The sequence below is a fragment of the Pongo pygmaeus genome, chromosome 17, assembly GCF_028885625.2.
Source record: "Pongo pygmaeus isolate AG05252 chromosome 17, NHGRI_mPonPyg2-v2.0_pri, whole genome shotgun sequence".
Lineage (NCBI taxonomy): Eukaryota > Metazoa > Chordata > Mammalia > Primates > Hominidae > Pongo > Pongo pygmaeus.
Window position 1 is genome coordinate 89170083 of NC_072390.2, and position 16193 is coordinate 89186275.

Consider the following 16193-nt stretch of genomic DNA (forward strand, 5'->3'; position numbering starts at 1 on the left):
TTATTGAATGTCTCCCATGTGATAGGAGCTGTTTTAGACACTGGAGATGCAGCAGGGATCAAGAGCAGAGTTAATTTGAAGCTTCTGCCCCGGGGACCCCATCTCCATGTTCGAGTCTTCTTCTGAAAGAGGTGACACAGGGCCTGCCTCCCACCGGCCTCACTTCCCCTAACAGGGACTAGCAGATTATTTGATGTGTGAACTCAGAGGAAGCACCTGCCCCTGGGTGCGGTGCTTTCTCTCTGTGAGCTCTTGGGGCCGATTCTGCTCCTGCTGTGAGGAGCAGATCGGCAGACGGGGTTCAATGAAATGGGAGGGGACATCATCAGAGCCCTGGTGGAGCCCTAGGTAAGACCACATTCCTAATTGCACTGGATCTGTTAAATGCTGATATTTTAATCCTTCTGTTTGAGAGAAGTGTGATCAATTACTACTTTCAAAAACCCAATCTAAGCAAAGGTATCTGCTCTTATAGGGCTTACATTTCAGTAGGATGAAGGAGAAATTAGCATGCAAAGAAATACGGTGAACATGGATGTCTTAGAGGGTAATAGCTCCCATAAGGAAATGAAACAGGGATGGAGAGCAATGGAAACGAGGGCTAACATTTTGGAAGGATAAAGCATCTGATCCAGTATAGACACTGGATACACTGAAGTGCCTTCTCTTCCTCTAAACCAACAGTAAATATGGGTAACATTCCTTAAATAGGTGTTTCTGGATTTTGCAGTATTAGAGGGTTAGTATTTTGAACCTCGGTTACCATTAGACAACAGGTGTGCAGAGGTGTATGTCAATCAGATTCTAGTTGAGGTATATCTGCATAACAAGTAGCTCCGTTACAGGTAGACAGGCATGAGCGAGGCATGAGAGAGCTCCCCCCCACAACCCCACTCACCAGAAGTGTCGGTGATGGTTAGGCAATTAATGCATTGCCTCTCTAAAAGTGATAAATTGGGGCGCCAGGGAGAAGCCAGTTCCTGATGGTCCACACCTGTTAACATTAAAGTGTTAATTAAAGCAGACTCCAGGGAGAAGCAACTTCCTGGGCATGCACATTAAAAAACAATAACGATAAGTGTGACCTTCTGGGGACACTCCACCAGAAAAGGGAAGAAAGCCTCTGACGGGCAAGCAACTCCCTAAACGCACTGTGTGTGCTCAATTCCCAAGGGTAAGGAGGGCACTGTGCCTGTGGGCAACCCACCTTAAGGGGAGCATCATGGGAAAGGGGCCATCCTATAAAGTCCCAGGATCAAGGTAAAGGCCCCCTTTTTTCTCTCTCTCTCTTTGACCTACAGGTGCCCACTTGGGTCTGTTTCAAGCATATTTTCCTTTTTTACCTGTTCTAAAGACTTTTTAAATAAATGTTCACTCCTGCTCTGAAACTAGCCTCAGTATCTTTTTCTGCTTTATGCCCCTCAGCCAAATTCTTTCTTCTGAGGAGGCAAGGGCTGAAGATGCTGCAGACCCACATGACTATGCCACCAGTAACTTGGGGTAACTCGGATGGATCTCTTCCACCACTAACAGTTCCGGTCATTCATTCCTTCATTCATTCCACAAATACTCATGTGATTTTTAGGCAAATCAGGGACTGAGACTAAGTGGGCAACTTAGACTCAGTCCCTGATGTATTAGTCTCCCATTGCTGCTATAACAAACTCCCAAAAACTTAGTGGCTTAAATAACATAAATGTATTGTCTTTTAGTCCTGGAGGCTAGAAGTTCAACACAAGTCTCAGAGGGTGACTTTCAAAGTCTCAGCAAGTCTTCAAACCTTTCTAGAGGCTCTAGGAGAGAATCCAGTCCTCACCTTTTCCAGCTTCTAGAAATTGCCTATATTCCTCGGCTTATGGCCCCTTGCCCCATCTTCAATGCCAGCCACAACGGGTCGAGTCCTCACAGTGCATCATTCTGATTTCCTCTTTTGCCTTCCTTTCCCTCTTTAAGAGCCCTTGTGAGTACATTGGCTCCACCCAGATAATCCAAAATAGTCTCTGCACTTCGAGATCCTTAACCTAATCTCACATGTGAAATCCTTTTTGCTACATAAAGGAAATCTACTCACAGATTCCAGGATTAGGACAAGGCTATCCTTGAGAGGATATTATTCTGCCCATCCCACTCCATGTCCTGGAACTTTATGTAAATGGGGAATCTGCTACCCGACGTTTCAGGCTGACATTGTCCCGCCATCGTCCCTTTAACCTGACACCACCAGAAGAAGCTCAGACCTTTGTGCAGCTCTGCTTAAAGGAGACCAGGTCGTGTGTTTTCTCTTAGGAAGGGAAGGGAGAGCAGAGCTGCTCGTTTGACTGTTATGAGTGATCTCTCATTTTTGGTAGGAAGAAAGGACAGTAAATTAAAATACAAACCCTGCATCACTACTCTTTATCTACTTGATTACTTAGCATAAACTGACTTTATACCACACAGCAATTTAACCTCAGGATTCTAATTAACATTCATGAATGAACCTTGCATGGTTAATTCATTACATAAAATATTTACTCCTTGAGGTTGTCTTGTTACTTTAATTGTCATCACGTACATATTATGTTATTGCAGAGTTTTTAGTAAATCATTCATAGTTCTACAGGTTGAGCCAAAGTAATTACCATCAACCCATTTTGTGGCCCTGCGGTTAAGTACTGGAGTAGTAGTGATTTTGTACAGCATTTAACTTTTACAATCAGGACAGCCCCTGTGTCTCATATTTCACAAACAACAAGTGAAGTACCAAGAATAAAATATCATTATTTAACCACAAAACTTTGTATGGAGCTTTAACAAAGCATAAATTAGTCTAAATTTTGAAGGAAATTCTGAAATCAGCATTAGGGGGAAAATGACCAGACGATTTTAGGTAAGGTGGAAGTCTCTACTGAACTGGAAATACTATCTCTTTTCCTTATTCCATCAGAACCTGTGCTATGCCAATCTTTGTAGCCTAAGCTACAAAGTGGCCAGTTTACAAGAGTGGAGATGCCAGGCTCAGAAACCAGAAAGGTCTAGATTGGAAAAGTACCCCAACCTGGCGGGAGACATGCTATCCAGTATATTTCACCTCCTAACAGTGACAAAGAACTTGGCTCAAGTCTCTTCGTATGCAAAATAGAGTTAGGCAAAAAACTGAGAGGCCTCGCCAGCTGTCTTTGGATGCTATTATTCTAAATAGGTTACTGAGAGGCTGTTGGTTGAGTCTTGTTTCTTTACAAAGGGGATCATGGTCCTGGAGACTGGGACTGAATGCTGGGGGTGTGTTGGTTGCACTCCCTCACTCTGCCTTTCTCCTCTCTTTCCTCCATGCCGAGGTCCGGTTTACTGAGCATCTAAAGAAGATCTAAGGAGAATCAAGGACTCCAAAACATCCCCTGATAAACAGAGCCATTTAGGTTTTGCTGAATTTGCTGTATATTTTTACATTTAGCCTTCTCTTTCCCCATTCCTTCCTTCATGTATGAGCCCCTGTACTCATAAACCTGTACGAATTTATTCATCTTCCTCTTCCCACCTGAGTTATTGATCTGTGAATCTGCAAGTTTGAATTCTTTTCCTTTTCTCCTATGGGAACTTTTCCAGACAGAACTTCTGGGTAATCCTTTATTTCTTCAAGTCTATTCTTCCTTTCATTACAAATTATTCTATTTCTGGACTATCTCTCTTTTCTCGAATAACTTTCTAGCATCTTCCAATAGTATGTTACTAAGAAATAAATTTCATTTCAACATTACTGACTGTGTCCCTAGAGAAACATAGTAGGATTCATTGGGCTTATCACTTGAGAAAAACTTTGTGAATGGCTTCTAAATTAGCCTGAAGAGGCTAGACTCTGCATCAGTAATAACCCCCAAATCTCAGTGATTTAATGGCAGTGAATTTTCCCACTCACACAGCATGGAGGAGCACCAAGGCATCTTTCTCTGCAGCTACTCATGATCCAGGTTGCGTTTATCTCAACATGTAGCCACCTGGGCTGCTCCAGCAGGGAGAATAAAGGAACGTGGACAGCTCACTGAAGCTCTCGAGTGCCTCAGACTAGAAGTCCCCACGTCACTTCGCCTTTTGTCTCATTGCCTGGGACTAGTCACACGGCCCTGCCTAACAGTAAGAAGCCTGGGAAGTGGAGTCTCCTCCGTGCAGAATGCTGAAGGCAAGCAAGGTTTGGGGGAGCACTGCCATCTGCCTAGTAAAGAGGCAGATGGCATTTCCTAGTAAAGAGGAAACTGCCATTTCCTAGTAAAGAGGAAAAACGCGGGTGGCCCCAACAGGAGGCAATCCTAACTTTTCTCCAATGTATGGGTTGGAGATTTTGTGTGTGTGTGTGTGTCCACTGTGGCTGTCAGAGTAAGCCAAGAAGCCCAACCCCAAGCTGACAACACAGAGAGACAATCAGGTGCTTTGGGCATCAGAAGGGCTGTACATGGACCTGGAAAGCCACAGAGCAAGGTAGGGGTCAATGGATAGTGTCAAAGGACGCAAGGGAGGGGAGAGGTGAAAAGCCAGGATAGGAAGATGCCCCCACTTCCTCCATCACTCTGGGCATCAGTGGTAAGAAGGACACTCCACCTGCAAACACCATCAGCTGACTCAACACTCATATTCCTCTTGTTTACTTTAACTTGTTAACCACCCTTTCCTGTGAGTACTGGCAAGGAGTGTGGCAGCTCCTCACATGTCTCCCATTCCCTGAGGAGCTGGAAAGGAGGTGCCACACAGGTGGTATTCTCAGAAATAAGAATCTGTTTAGCTGTATACCTTTGAAATAGATCAATTCTACCAAGACAGACCAGGGAGCAGGTAAAGGTTTCACCTCAGGCAATAGCCCAGGGCACAGTCACACCAGTGACTAAGCTGATCATTAAAGCAGAGGCCTGGGGAGGCAGTGCTTCCCTCCACGTGCCAGCCCCAGTGAGCCATGCCAGCCCCAGTGGGGTTTGCCTGCCCCAGCTCATGGTGCTTCTCTGCTCAGAAGAGCACAGGGCACACTTCTGTTCTCCTGCACCTCCTGCCTCAGGAGGATCTGGTCAGAGGATAGCTAGAAGCTTCTCAGGACAGCCTCCAGTTCACTGGGAAGTAGCACAAAGTAGTGGGAGAGAATTTCCCAGCGAACACACCACGTGGTACCACCTAACTGTGTCAAAAGCCGGAAGTCCTTTACCTACTCAGGTGTGTGGTAAAACAAGAATTTCCCTATCAGCCATATAGAACTCTTGCTTCTAACATGAGCAGCAGAAAATCGAGGGCAGCTGTTTGCATTGCATTGACTTGGTTGGGTGCCTGCTGGATTAGAACACGCCAGGGCAGGACTTGAGAAACCACGGCAGGGTGGCTGGGACACTGTGAGACCTACCCATGGATGGTGTCTTCTGGCTCCTGCAGGCATCCTGAGCCAATCAACTATGGCCACAGTAACAGCTGGGGTTGCCCATATCACAAACCAACTGTTGCAAAAATAGCACAAAATATCTTTAAGAAATCAATAACCATTAAAAAGTCATTTTGTATGTGATAGCTTCTGAAACTTGATGTGTTCAACCTTGATCCACCCAGCAAACTGAGGATCTGGAAGTGCATTAGGCACACCTAATCCAGGCTGTTATGAACCTTGGAAGGAGATTAACCACCACACAGAGAGCACGTTGCCTGCCCTCAGGGAGTTCTGCACCTGTGATTTTACCAACTGAATAATTTTCTATTTCCTAATGAGATGAGATGGCTATAAATTCACAGTCATGCACCTTACTAACTGGTAAATCTAACAACAGCATGCTTATTAAAATAATCTGTCTCTATTACTGTCAAGATACATTAAGATGATAATTAATCTCCAAAGTATTATTTCTCAGATACTATCCTAAGAAAGGACAGATCATCATTTCTGCCAAGACACAATTTCTTGCTACCTATACATTCCTCCCTATTCTTCTATGTGGATCCATTCCCAAGGTCCACACAAAATCCCGTCTCTTCTCTAATGCCTTCTCAGACCAGCCCAGATGCTCTTGTTTTCTGAACTCTAATAGCATAGACTCCTTGTGTAATTAATTTACTCATCATCCTTTCATGTAATTGTATCTTACCATGACCATTGGAACATAAAATTATTAATGGCAAAAGTTTCTATCCATTGTATCTAGCATAATATTTTACCAAGAATAATGTTTAAAAAGTAGTTAGTTGATTGAACTAATTAAAAGGAATGGGGAGCCATCAGCAATAGTATATGATAATAACGGGATGGAGGTAGAGAGACTCTTCAGTCTTAGCTTGGCACCTTACCAGTGGTTTGACCTTGGGCAACTTCTCCCTTTTCAATGTTGGCTTCTATATCTATAAAAAGGAAATAATAGTGCCTATGTAATGGGTGATTTTGAAGACTACATAGATACTAACATTTTTGAAGATGCTACTAGTTAGCTACTCAACATTGATTCTCTCCTTTCTTATTAGCAAAAATTCTAGTTTTGTTTAACTTGACAAAATACTCACAATACTTACCCTCACCAACTCAGTACTAGCCAGTGAGGCAGATGCGAAGTTTTGCTAAGTATTTCAGAATTTTTTTCATGAAATAGACACTGCTTCTTTTTCCTCCTCCTCTTTTTCCCCATTCTACTCCTTTTGTCCTTTCCTCCTACTCCTGTTAATTTTTGTCTTTGCATCATCTTTATTTTCTTATTTTCCTGCCCAAAATGTGGGTGTGAGGTTGGAGGAAATGCCTCTATCTCATGCCCAGGAAAGGAAAATTATCATTAATTCAACAGACATTATTGAGAGCCTACAATGTTCTCAGCATCTCAGGGCACAAAAAGACAAAGCTAGAACTCACATTCTCATGGTACATGGGTAGCAATAAGCAAATATACGAGGTAAATGATACAGTATTGTAGATCCTGATAAATACTGCAGGGGCAAGGGAGCAGGAAAAAAAGACTGGCTGCTGTGGGGTCAGTAATGATTATAAATAGTGTGGGAAGGGCAGACCTTCCAACTTGGAGGTGATTTTTGAGCACAAACTTAAAGGAGATCAAGCAGGGAGCCAGGCCACTGCTCAAGGGCAGCACCCCAGCAGAGGGGATAGCCAGTTCCCTGAGGTGACCCTAAAAGGGTGGGTGGTTTCTAGGAACATCAAGGAGGCACTCGGGAACGCAATGGGGTCAGAGGGTACAAGGACCAGACCTCGTAGGGGGTGAGCCACTGGAAGAACCCTGGCTTTTTCACCAACTGAAATGAAGAGCCCTTGAAGGGTGAGCAAAGGGGTGACATTTCTGACTAATGTTTCCAGGTCATTCCAGCTACTACATGTGAAGGAACTATAGGGTGGCATGAGTAAAAAGAAAGCTTTTGCAATATCCATGGAAAATTAGGGCTGGCTGAGCCAAGGCGGTGACAATAGAGAAAATGAGACGTGATTTGACTGTGGATATATCTTGAAAGTAAAGTCAGCAGGATTTCCTGAGAGATTGGATATGGACTATGAGAGACAGAGAGATATGAAGAACAGCCCTTCTGAAGTTAGGGCCTGAAGAGCTGTGAGGATAACACACTGGGGAGCAACTTTTGGTGGGAAAGGTCAAGAGTTTCATTCTGGAAATGTTGGGAGTTAGGGTGTTAGATGTCTATTAAACATCCAAAGGTCCCTGCCTCATGGGCAGTCAGAGTTCAGCCATCTTGCCTATGTGGCAGAATCCCCTGCAGGGCTTGTTAAAACACACATGCTGGTCCCACCTCCAGAGTTTCTGATTCTTTTGTTCTGGGGCAGGACATGAGAATTTGCATTTCTAACAAGTTTTGAAGTGATGATGCTGCGGCTGGTCCAGGGACCATGTCTTGAAAAGCACTGACAGCAATAGATGGGAAGGCCATGCATACAGGTGCACCTAGAAAGACGTGAAAGAGGAAGTGTATGCTGGTGATTTTTAGAGTTATTCAGTTATCTAAGTGCAGCAAGAAGCAAGGTCATTAGCTAAGAGTGAGCAGGGGCACAGAGTATAAGAATTTGTGGAGGCCAGGCACAGTGGCTCACACCTATACTCCCAGCACTTTGAGAGGCTAAGGCAGGAGAATCGCTTCAGCCCTGGAGTTTGAGATTAGCCTGGGAAACATAGTGAGACCCCATCCCTAAAAAAACAAAATTCTTTAATTAGTCAGGTGTGGTAGCACATACCTGTAGTCCCAGCTACTTAGGAGGCTGAGGTGGGAGGATCAATTGAGCCCTACAGGTTGAGGATGTGGTAAGCCATGATCCCACCACTACACTCACACCCTGGCAACAGAGTAAGACCCTGTCTCAATAAAAGAAAAAAAGAAAGAAGTTAGGGGAGAAAGTGGGAGGCATGAAATAAACCAACTCCACACGCAAAAAGTGGTAGAACAGTTAGGGGTCTGAGGCTTTAATGTCTTTGCAGAGCCACCAAGCCAGTCTGTAGCTACCTAACTCCAGATTTCTTGTTCATGTAGAAAACACCTTATTTGGTTAAGCCACTTACCTATCTACTGCACATAGACCAGTGAAATATTTCACTCATGCAGCCATTAGAGCTCTCAGTGCAGTGCCTGCATGTGCCACATGTGGAGCAGGCAGTGCTCAGTAATATTTTGTTGTGGTAGTCTTTAGTGCTGTTAATACTGATCACTACAGAAGAACAGCATTACAGTGGTTCTAAACAAAGGCAAACCACTTGATAAAAATATGAAGGGTCTGAGATTTTACCCTACTTGAAAGCAGTAAGTGAACCTGTTACTATTTCATGGGTGATATATGACAAAAGACACAAGACTCCTGGGTCAGAGAGAAAGGAATTTATTACTCATGGCAATAGCATTTCTCAGAGCTTCATGTTCTCATTGGCTCCCCATGCCCCGGTATCTCAAGCTGCTGAAACAACAAGCATAGATAAATGGCTGCACACAGAGTCTTTGCATTATAGGAAAGGAACCCAGGGCCCAGCATTTTTTAAATCACTATAGCAAACACCCTAACCAGCAGCCAGAAAGCCAGTGCCCTCTCCCTCAGGAGCAAGTAATACTGTGGTTGTGCTGCTATGGTCTCCCTCACCTCCTGTGTGTCTAGCTCCAGAAATTAGACAGCTAAACCTTGCAATCCAGCACACTCAGCATGAATGTGCAATGGTACTTAGGGCTCATGGCCCATTGCCTCCCCCAGTGCCCTCTCAAATAAAAATTATTTTAATATTATCACATTAGATAGTCTAGAAAGCTCTGGATAGTGGGGTACATTCAGGCAAACTGCAATTATGGGATTTTTTTAAGAACCAAGGTTGAAAGTGCACAATGTTAAGATATTGGCAAAAGATTTACACATCTTCAGGAGACTGTCAGAGCTATAGCCAATTATCTTGCTGTCCATGAATGCCTAGGACCCAGATCTTTTACTGCCTTTGAAATATCTGCACCATTCACTAACTTGTATTACAGCCAAGTGCTTTCCTTTTAGAAAAAACTAAGACACTTTTGCTGAGTCAAGATATACTAAATGTGTCATTAGATGCTCATAAAGTACAACTTTTTCCTGGTTATTTATTAAGACTTCTGAGAAAAGTATACAATGTTATAGGCTATTACAACCAGTATACAGTCTCATTGAGGCTTGGAAATAATATGTACAGTCAGCTTTAAAACTTAGAAATAAACAATTGAGTTCACCGTGCTGAATCATAAGATAAATCCCATGAAACTTTCCAATATTTGGCCACATTAAAATGTACAGTATTTTCAAGAAATATTTCCTAAGCCCCATGGAAAAGACTGAAAGTTTCCATAAATGAAGAGTGGTGGAGCATTGTCTTCTATTCTTAAACATACTTTGTACATGAAAAATACTTTTATAAATGAAAAGCATAAAAAATATAAATATGCATGGCAACCTATAAGATGAAAATAGCATTTGGGGCAAGAACTAAAGGAATACTATCATGGAAATGCACTAGTGGGTGTATGAATCAGAATTCAACCAGAGAAGAAAAACCAGTAGGAAAAATATGTATCCTGCTAGTATGTATTTGTTACATCTACATATAACAAAGTATTGACTTAATTATGGGAACTGGCTAAGAAGCCTGAAGTCCACAGGACAGGCAGCCAGCAAAATTACACACAGACAAGACCTCATGAACATGCTCTGAAGCTTCTTGGCCACAGGAAAGCAGGTAGGAAGGAATACCAGAGCAGGCTGGAGCCCCACAAGCACAAGCTTGGAATCTCTGACTTCAGGAAGGACTACCTTTAGAAGACTTCCATCCGATGAGGTCTGACCCTCCCAGGATAATCTCTCTTTTGATTAACTCAAAACTAAACTGATAGAAAACTTTAGCTACATCTGCAAAATCCATTCACAACAGCACCCAAGATAGGGTTTGATTGAATAACTGGAAGAAGGTGTATGTTGCTCAATAACCACTTCCCCTTTCATAACCCACACTAATTGGAAACATACTAAAGAGGAAATTCCCAGGAGTATGGCTCAGCCTAGCCAAGCTGACACATCACAGCCCCACCACAGTGTGGAAGGCCCAGGTTCAAAGGCCAGCTCTGCACTACCTCTATGAATTTGGAAGATGCTTGGATTCCATTACTTCATCCATAACTGAGGATAATGACAAGTCCTTCAGGGCTATTTATGTAATTAGCTCAGTGTATGGTAACACACGAAATGCTCCGTGAGGCATCATCAACACTGTGTGTGTGTGTGCATACATGTGCATATGTGTGTCTGTGTGTGTGTGAAAGAGAAAGAGCACACACACGTGTGTGCTTTGGAACAAGTATCTCTCTTTTCTTAACTCCAGCTGACTTCCTTGTCATCCTCTGGGATAACCCTTTAAACTTCAAGAATTATCTTGCCCTGAACACTTCAAAAAGATACTTAACTTCAATGTGAAAAGCCTTTCCAGATGCATTTCTGGCCATGCTTGTGTTTTATTATCCACCCATGTTGCAGTATGTTCCCTCCACTTAGATTTTGCTGAAACTCTTCTCTCCATTCAGCCCCTCCAAAGAGAAAACTGGCTTTTTGTATTCTTTCACCTCTATGGTCTGAGTAGAAAATTCCAGCAAATCATGAGTTCTTCCAAGACTCACCTTCCAATCAGAATATGTTTACCAGAGTGAAAACTTACTAAAATAGAAAATTTCAAGTCACTTCTTTCTTTTCAACGTTTCTAATGATTCTAGATTTATATTTTTAAGTTCTAGCATTCACTTGCCATATAACCCTTACGGTGAGAAGCACGATTGTCCTGGGGGATGATGGTGGTCACACACAGGGGCAGATCCAGGCTTATGGAGTGTATTAGTCAGTTCTCAAACTGCTATAGAGAACTACCTGGGACTGAATAATTTATAAAGAAATTAGGTTTAATTGACTCACAGTTCCACAGGCTTAACAGGAAGATGGGAGGCCGCAGGAAACTTACAATCATGGCGGAAGGTAAAGGGGAAGCAGGCACATCTTACATGGCAGAGCAGAAAAGAGAGAGACCAAAGGGGGAAGTGCCACACACTTTTAAGCCATCAGATCTCATGAGAATTCACTCACTATCATGAGAACAGCAAGGGGAAAATTCACCCTCATGATCCAATCACCCCCCACCAGGCCCCTCCTCCAATTCGTCATGAGATTTGTGCAGGAACACAAATCCAAACCATATTATTCTCCCCCTGGCCCCTCCCAAATCTCATGTCCTTCTCACATTTCAAAACCGATCATGCCTTCCCAGCAGTTCCCCAAAGTCTTAACTCATTCCAGCATTAACTCAAAAGTCCACAGTCCAAAGTCTGATCTTAGACAAAGTAATCCCTTCCACCTATGAGCCTGTAAAATCAAAAACAAGTTAGGTACCTCTAAGATACAATGGGAGTACAGGCATTGCGTAAATGCTTTCATTCCAAATGGGAAAAATTGGTCAAAACAAAGGGGCTACAGGCACCATGCAATTCCAAAGCCCAGCCAGGCAGTCACTAAATCTTAAAACTCCAAAATAATCTCCTTTGACACCATGTCTCACATCCAGGGCACACTGATGCAAGGGGTGGGCTCCTACGGCCTTGGGAAGCTCCACCTGTGGCTCTGCTGGGTACAGCCCCCACAGCTGCTTTCATTGGCTGGTGTTGACTGCCTGTGGCTTTTCCAGGTGCATGGTGAAAGCTGTTAGGGGACCTACCATGATGGGATCTGGAAGACAGTGGCCCTCTTCTCACAGCTCCACTAGGCAGTGACCCAGTGAAGACTCTGTGTGGGGGCTCCCACCCCACATTTCCCTTCCACACTGCCCTAGCAGAGGTTCTCCTTGAGGGCTCTGCCCCTGCAGCATACTTCTGCCTGGACACTCAGGTATCTCCATACATCCTCTGAAACCTAGGCAGAGGTTCCCAAACCTCAATTCTTGTCTTCTGTGAACCTGCATGCTCAACACCACATGAAATCCACCAATGCTTGGGGCTTGCACCCTCTGAAGCAATGGCCTGAGCTGTACTTTGGCCCCTTTCAGCCATGGCTGAAGCTGGAGCAGCTGGGTTGCAGGGCACTTTGTACTGAGGCTACACAGAACAGCTGGGCCCTGGGCCTAGCCACAAAATCATTTTTTCCTCCTAGGCCTCAGGGACTGTGATGGGATGGGAGGGGCTGCTGCAAAGGTCTCTGGCATGATCTGGAGACATATTCCCCATTGTCTTGGCTATTAACATTCAGCTTCTCTCTACATATCCAAATTTCTGTAGCTGGCTTGAATTTCTCCCCAGAAAATTGGTTTTTCCTTTCTACCACATGGTCAGGCTGCAAATTTTCCAAACTTTTATGTGCTGCTTCCCTTTTAAACTTAAGTTCTAATTTCAGACCATCTCTTTGTGAACATGATTATATGCTGTTAGGAGGAGCCAGGCCATCTCTTAAACTCTTCGCTCCTTAGAAATTTCTTCTGCCAGATACCCTAAATCATCTCTCTCAAGTTCAAAGTTCCAAAGATCTCTAGGGCAGGGGCAAATTGCCACCAATCTCTTGCTAAAGCATAGCAAGAGTGACTACTTCAGTCCCCTGTAAGTTCCTCATCTCCATCTGAGATCAACTCACCCTGGACTTCATTGTCCATATCACTATCAGAATTTTGGTCAAAACCACTCAACAAGTCTCTAGGAAGTTCTGAACTTTCCCACATCTTCCTGTCTTCTTCTGAGCCCTCCTAACTGTTCCAACCTCTGCCCATTACCCAGTTCCAAAATCACTTCCATATTTTCAAGTACCTTTATAGCAGTGCCCCACTCCTGGAACCAATTTTCTGTATTACTCTGTTCTCACATTGCTGTAAAGAACTTCCTAAGACTGGGTAATTCATAAAGAAAAGAGGTTTAATTAATTCACAGTTCCACAGGCTTAACAGGAAATGGATGGGAGGCCTCAGGAAACTTACAATCATGCAGAAGGTGAAAGGAAAGCCAACATGTCTTACATGGCAGAGCAGGAAGGAGAAAGAGAGAGTAAAGGGAGAAGTGCCACACACTTTTAAACCATCAGATCTTGTGAGAACTCACTATCATGAGAACAGTATGGGAAAACTGCCTCCATGATCCAATCACCTCCCACCAGGCCCCTCATCCAATTCAACATGAGATTTGGATGGGGACACAAATCTAAACCATATCATGAAGGCTTCTCAGGGACCCCAGACCCACAGCACTGCTGCAGACGGATGCAGTCTGTGGCAACTCTCTCAGAATCTTCCTCGTGAGTTTTTGAGAACCAGCCCTGATGCTTCTTGCTAAGATCTTCGGTGACCTTCTGGTCACAGCTCTACTGCTGAACTCCCCTGACTCTTCTCACTTCTGTGTAAATGGAACTCCTGTATTGAATGACTCTGTTTTTCTGTTCAACCCTATCGATACTGCAGCATATAGCACCATCAGTGCCTTTGCCTCCATCCCACCTCTCAAGGGAGTGTTGGCCAAGCTCCAAACCAAAAACGCTAGGTCCATGTTTATCCTGGGTCCTCCAGATCATGGCAATTTTGTCACTAATGGAGTTATCCCTCCATTTCCCCAGGTGCTCCACACTAGTTAATCCCAGTTTGTTGCTTCAACTGATGTATTCACTGTAGCAAACTGTTAGAATTGCTCAAAGTTTATCACCTTAATTAAAGACTTCCTACATTAACCAACAAAAATTATTCACCTAGAGTTCCTCTGGTTTGTGTGTGTGTGTGTGTGTGTGTATTGTTTCAGTATTTTCTCTTACTAGAAAGGTGAGGTGCAAAATTGTCCCAGTTGAGAACTACTGCCTAAGGTCATGGAAAACCAATGCAGGTGGCTCTGGAAGGAATGGAATCTATGCACCCAGTGCCTGGACTTATGCTAGTTGCTCAATAAATATTGAGTGAATGAATGAATGAGCCTCCTGGAGCCCCTATGGCATATATGTTTGGGGCCTTGACATGGTTTGGCTCTGTGTCCCCACCCAAATCTCATCTCAAATTGTAATCCCCGTGTGTCAAAGGAGAGACCTGGTAGAAGGTAATTGGATCATGGCGGCAGTTTTTCCCATCTTCTTCTCATGATAGTGAGTTCTCATGAGATCTGATGGTGATCTTAAAAGCACCAGTCTCTCTTTAGCTCTCTAAAAAATCAGTGGAAATTTTAAAAGTGGCCATTTCCCCTTAGCTTTCTGTCTCTCCTGCTGCCATGTAAGACTGTAAGATGTACCTTGCTTCCCCTTCACCTTCCGCCATGATTTTAAGTTTCCTAAGACCTCCCCAGCCATGCAGAACTGTGAATCAATTAAACCTCTTTCCTTATAAATTACCCAGTCTCCAGCTGTTCTTTATAGCAGTGTGAAAACGGAATAATACAGGCCTCATCCAGAAGAGCCTGGGCTGCTAATTAAGTTGTAAGATCACTGCTAGTTAAGGCAGAGGAAAATATCTTAAATGCAGAATTTTGTCAGAAAAAAAATAGCTCCACTGCTCAAAATCTATTTCTCCATAGTTGCTTCCATGCTTTAAATACAAATGTCTCACAGCAAAGGGCTGCCTGGGGCTGAGACTGACCTGGTTGACTCATTTGGGTGTTAGCCTTTCCGTAGAGAAATTCACATAGAGAGGAAATCCATGTCTATTGGGTCCACCAGGCAGATTTCACACTCCAGTGTGCTTCACAATTACGACATATTTTCCCCAATGGACAGGGCTTTATGTGAAGTAAGGAACACAGCAGATTAATTGTGTTAGTTCTTAGGACTAACTAACCAGACTTCAGAATAGAAAAATTTCCAGATTCATTTCATGCAAATGCAGGGGAAAGCTCTCCATGAAGCATGCACCTTCTTGGCTCTTACTGGCAAAGCCTGTGAGTGAGTTAAGGAAATCAAGCTTTCTCTGTTCTAAAAGCACAAAATAAGGCACCCCCCGAGTGTGTACTTTCTGTTTACAGTGGCCATGGCACATCAGTGAAGGGGGATGGTATGTCTTGCTGAAATCACAAAAATACCTGGACACACTAAAAGGAATCATTGTGGTAACAGGAGAAAGTATTTATTTAAAATTGTGTAAGAGAAAACTGAAATTTCTATTGCCTGCACACACACACACACACACACACACGTGTACTTGGAACCCCAGGCTGAAAGCCTCAGAAAAAGAAATTATAAGCATAGACTCTTTAATAGAATGAGTGCAAAGTCAGCTTTTCAAAGGAAATCCAGACTTTACATGAACGTTATTATCATGATAATTAACTGATTACTCTAAGGAAAAAAGATTTGCCAACCAAATGCCTTCTCTTGGTCTGAGTCAGAGAAAAATCTGTATCTACCCACGATTGTCATGGATGGCGAATCTGTATGGGCCTGCAGCAACCTCAGTTCTCGCCTCCTCAGAAGAAAGAATTTAGCCGAGAGGCATGAGGCGGCAGGAGAGACCAAGGCAAGTTTTCCAGCAGAAGGGAGAGTTTATTAAAAAGCTTTAGAGCAGGAATGAAAGGAAGTAAAGTACACTTGGAAGAGGGCTAAGTGGGAGACTTGAGAGATCAAGCGCGTGGTTTGGTCTTTGGACTTGGGGTTTTATACACTGTCTTGCTTCCAGGGTCTTGCATTGTTTCTCCTGATTCTTCCCTTGGGGTGGACTGTCTGCATGCACAGTGGTCAGTCAGCACTTAGGAGGGGAGTGTGTGCAGTGTGATTACTG

At 43.6% G+C, this 16193-nt stretch overlaps 1 long non-coding RNA gene across 1 annotated transcript in view; it reads right to left on the reverse strand.

Moving 5' to 3' along the window:
- Positions 1-961: 961 nt before the first annotated feature.
- Positions 962-16193, reverse strand: part of LOC134738467 (uncharacterized) — a 37175-nt gene continuing 21943 nt past the window's right edge. Inside the window, exon 3 of the long non-coding RNA XR_010124203.1 lies at positions 962-994. This is a non-coding gene — a long non-coding RNA (uncharacterized LOC134738467). The remainder of the gene's footprint in view (positions 995-16193) is intronic.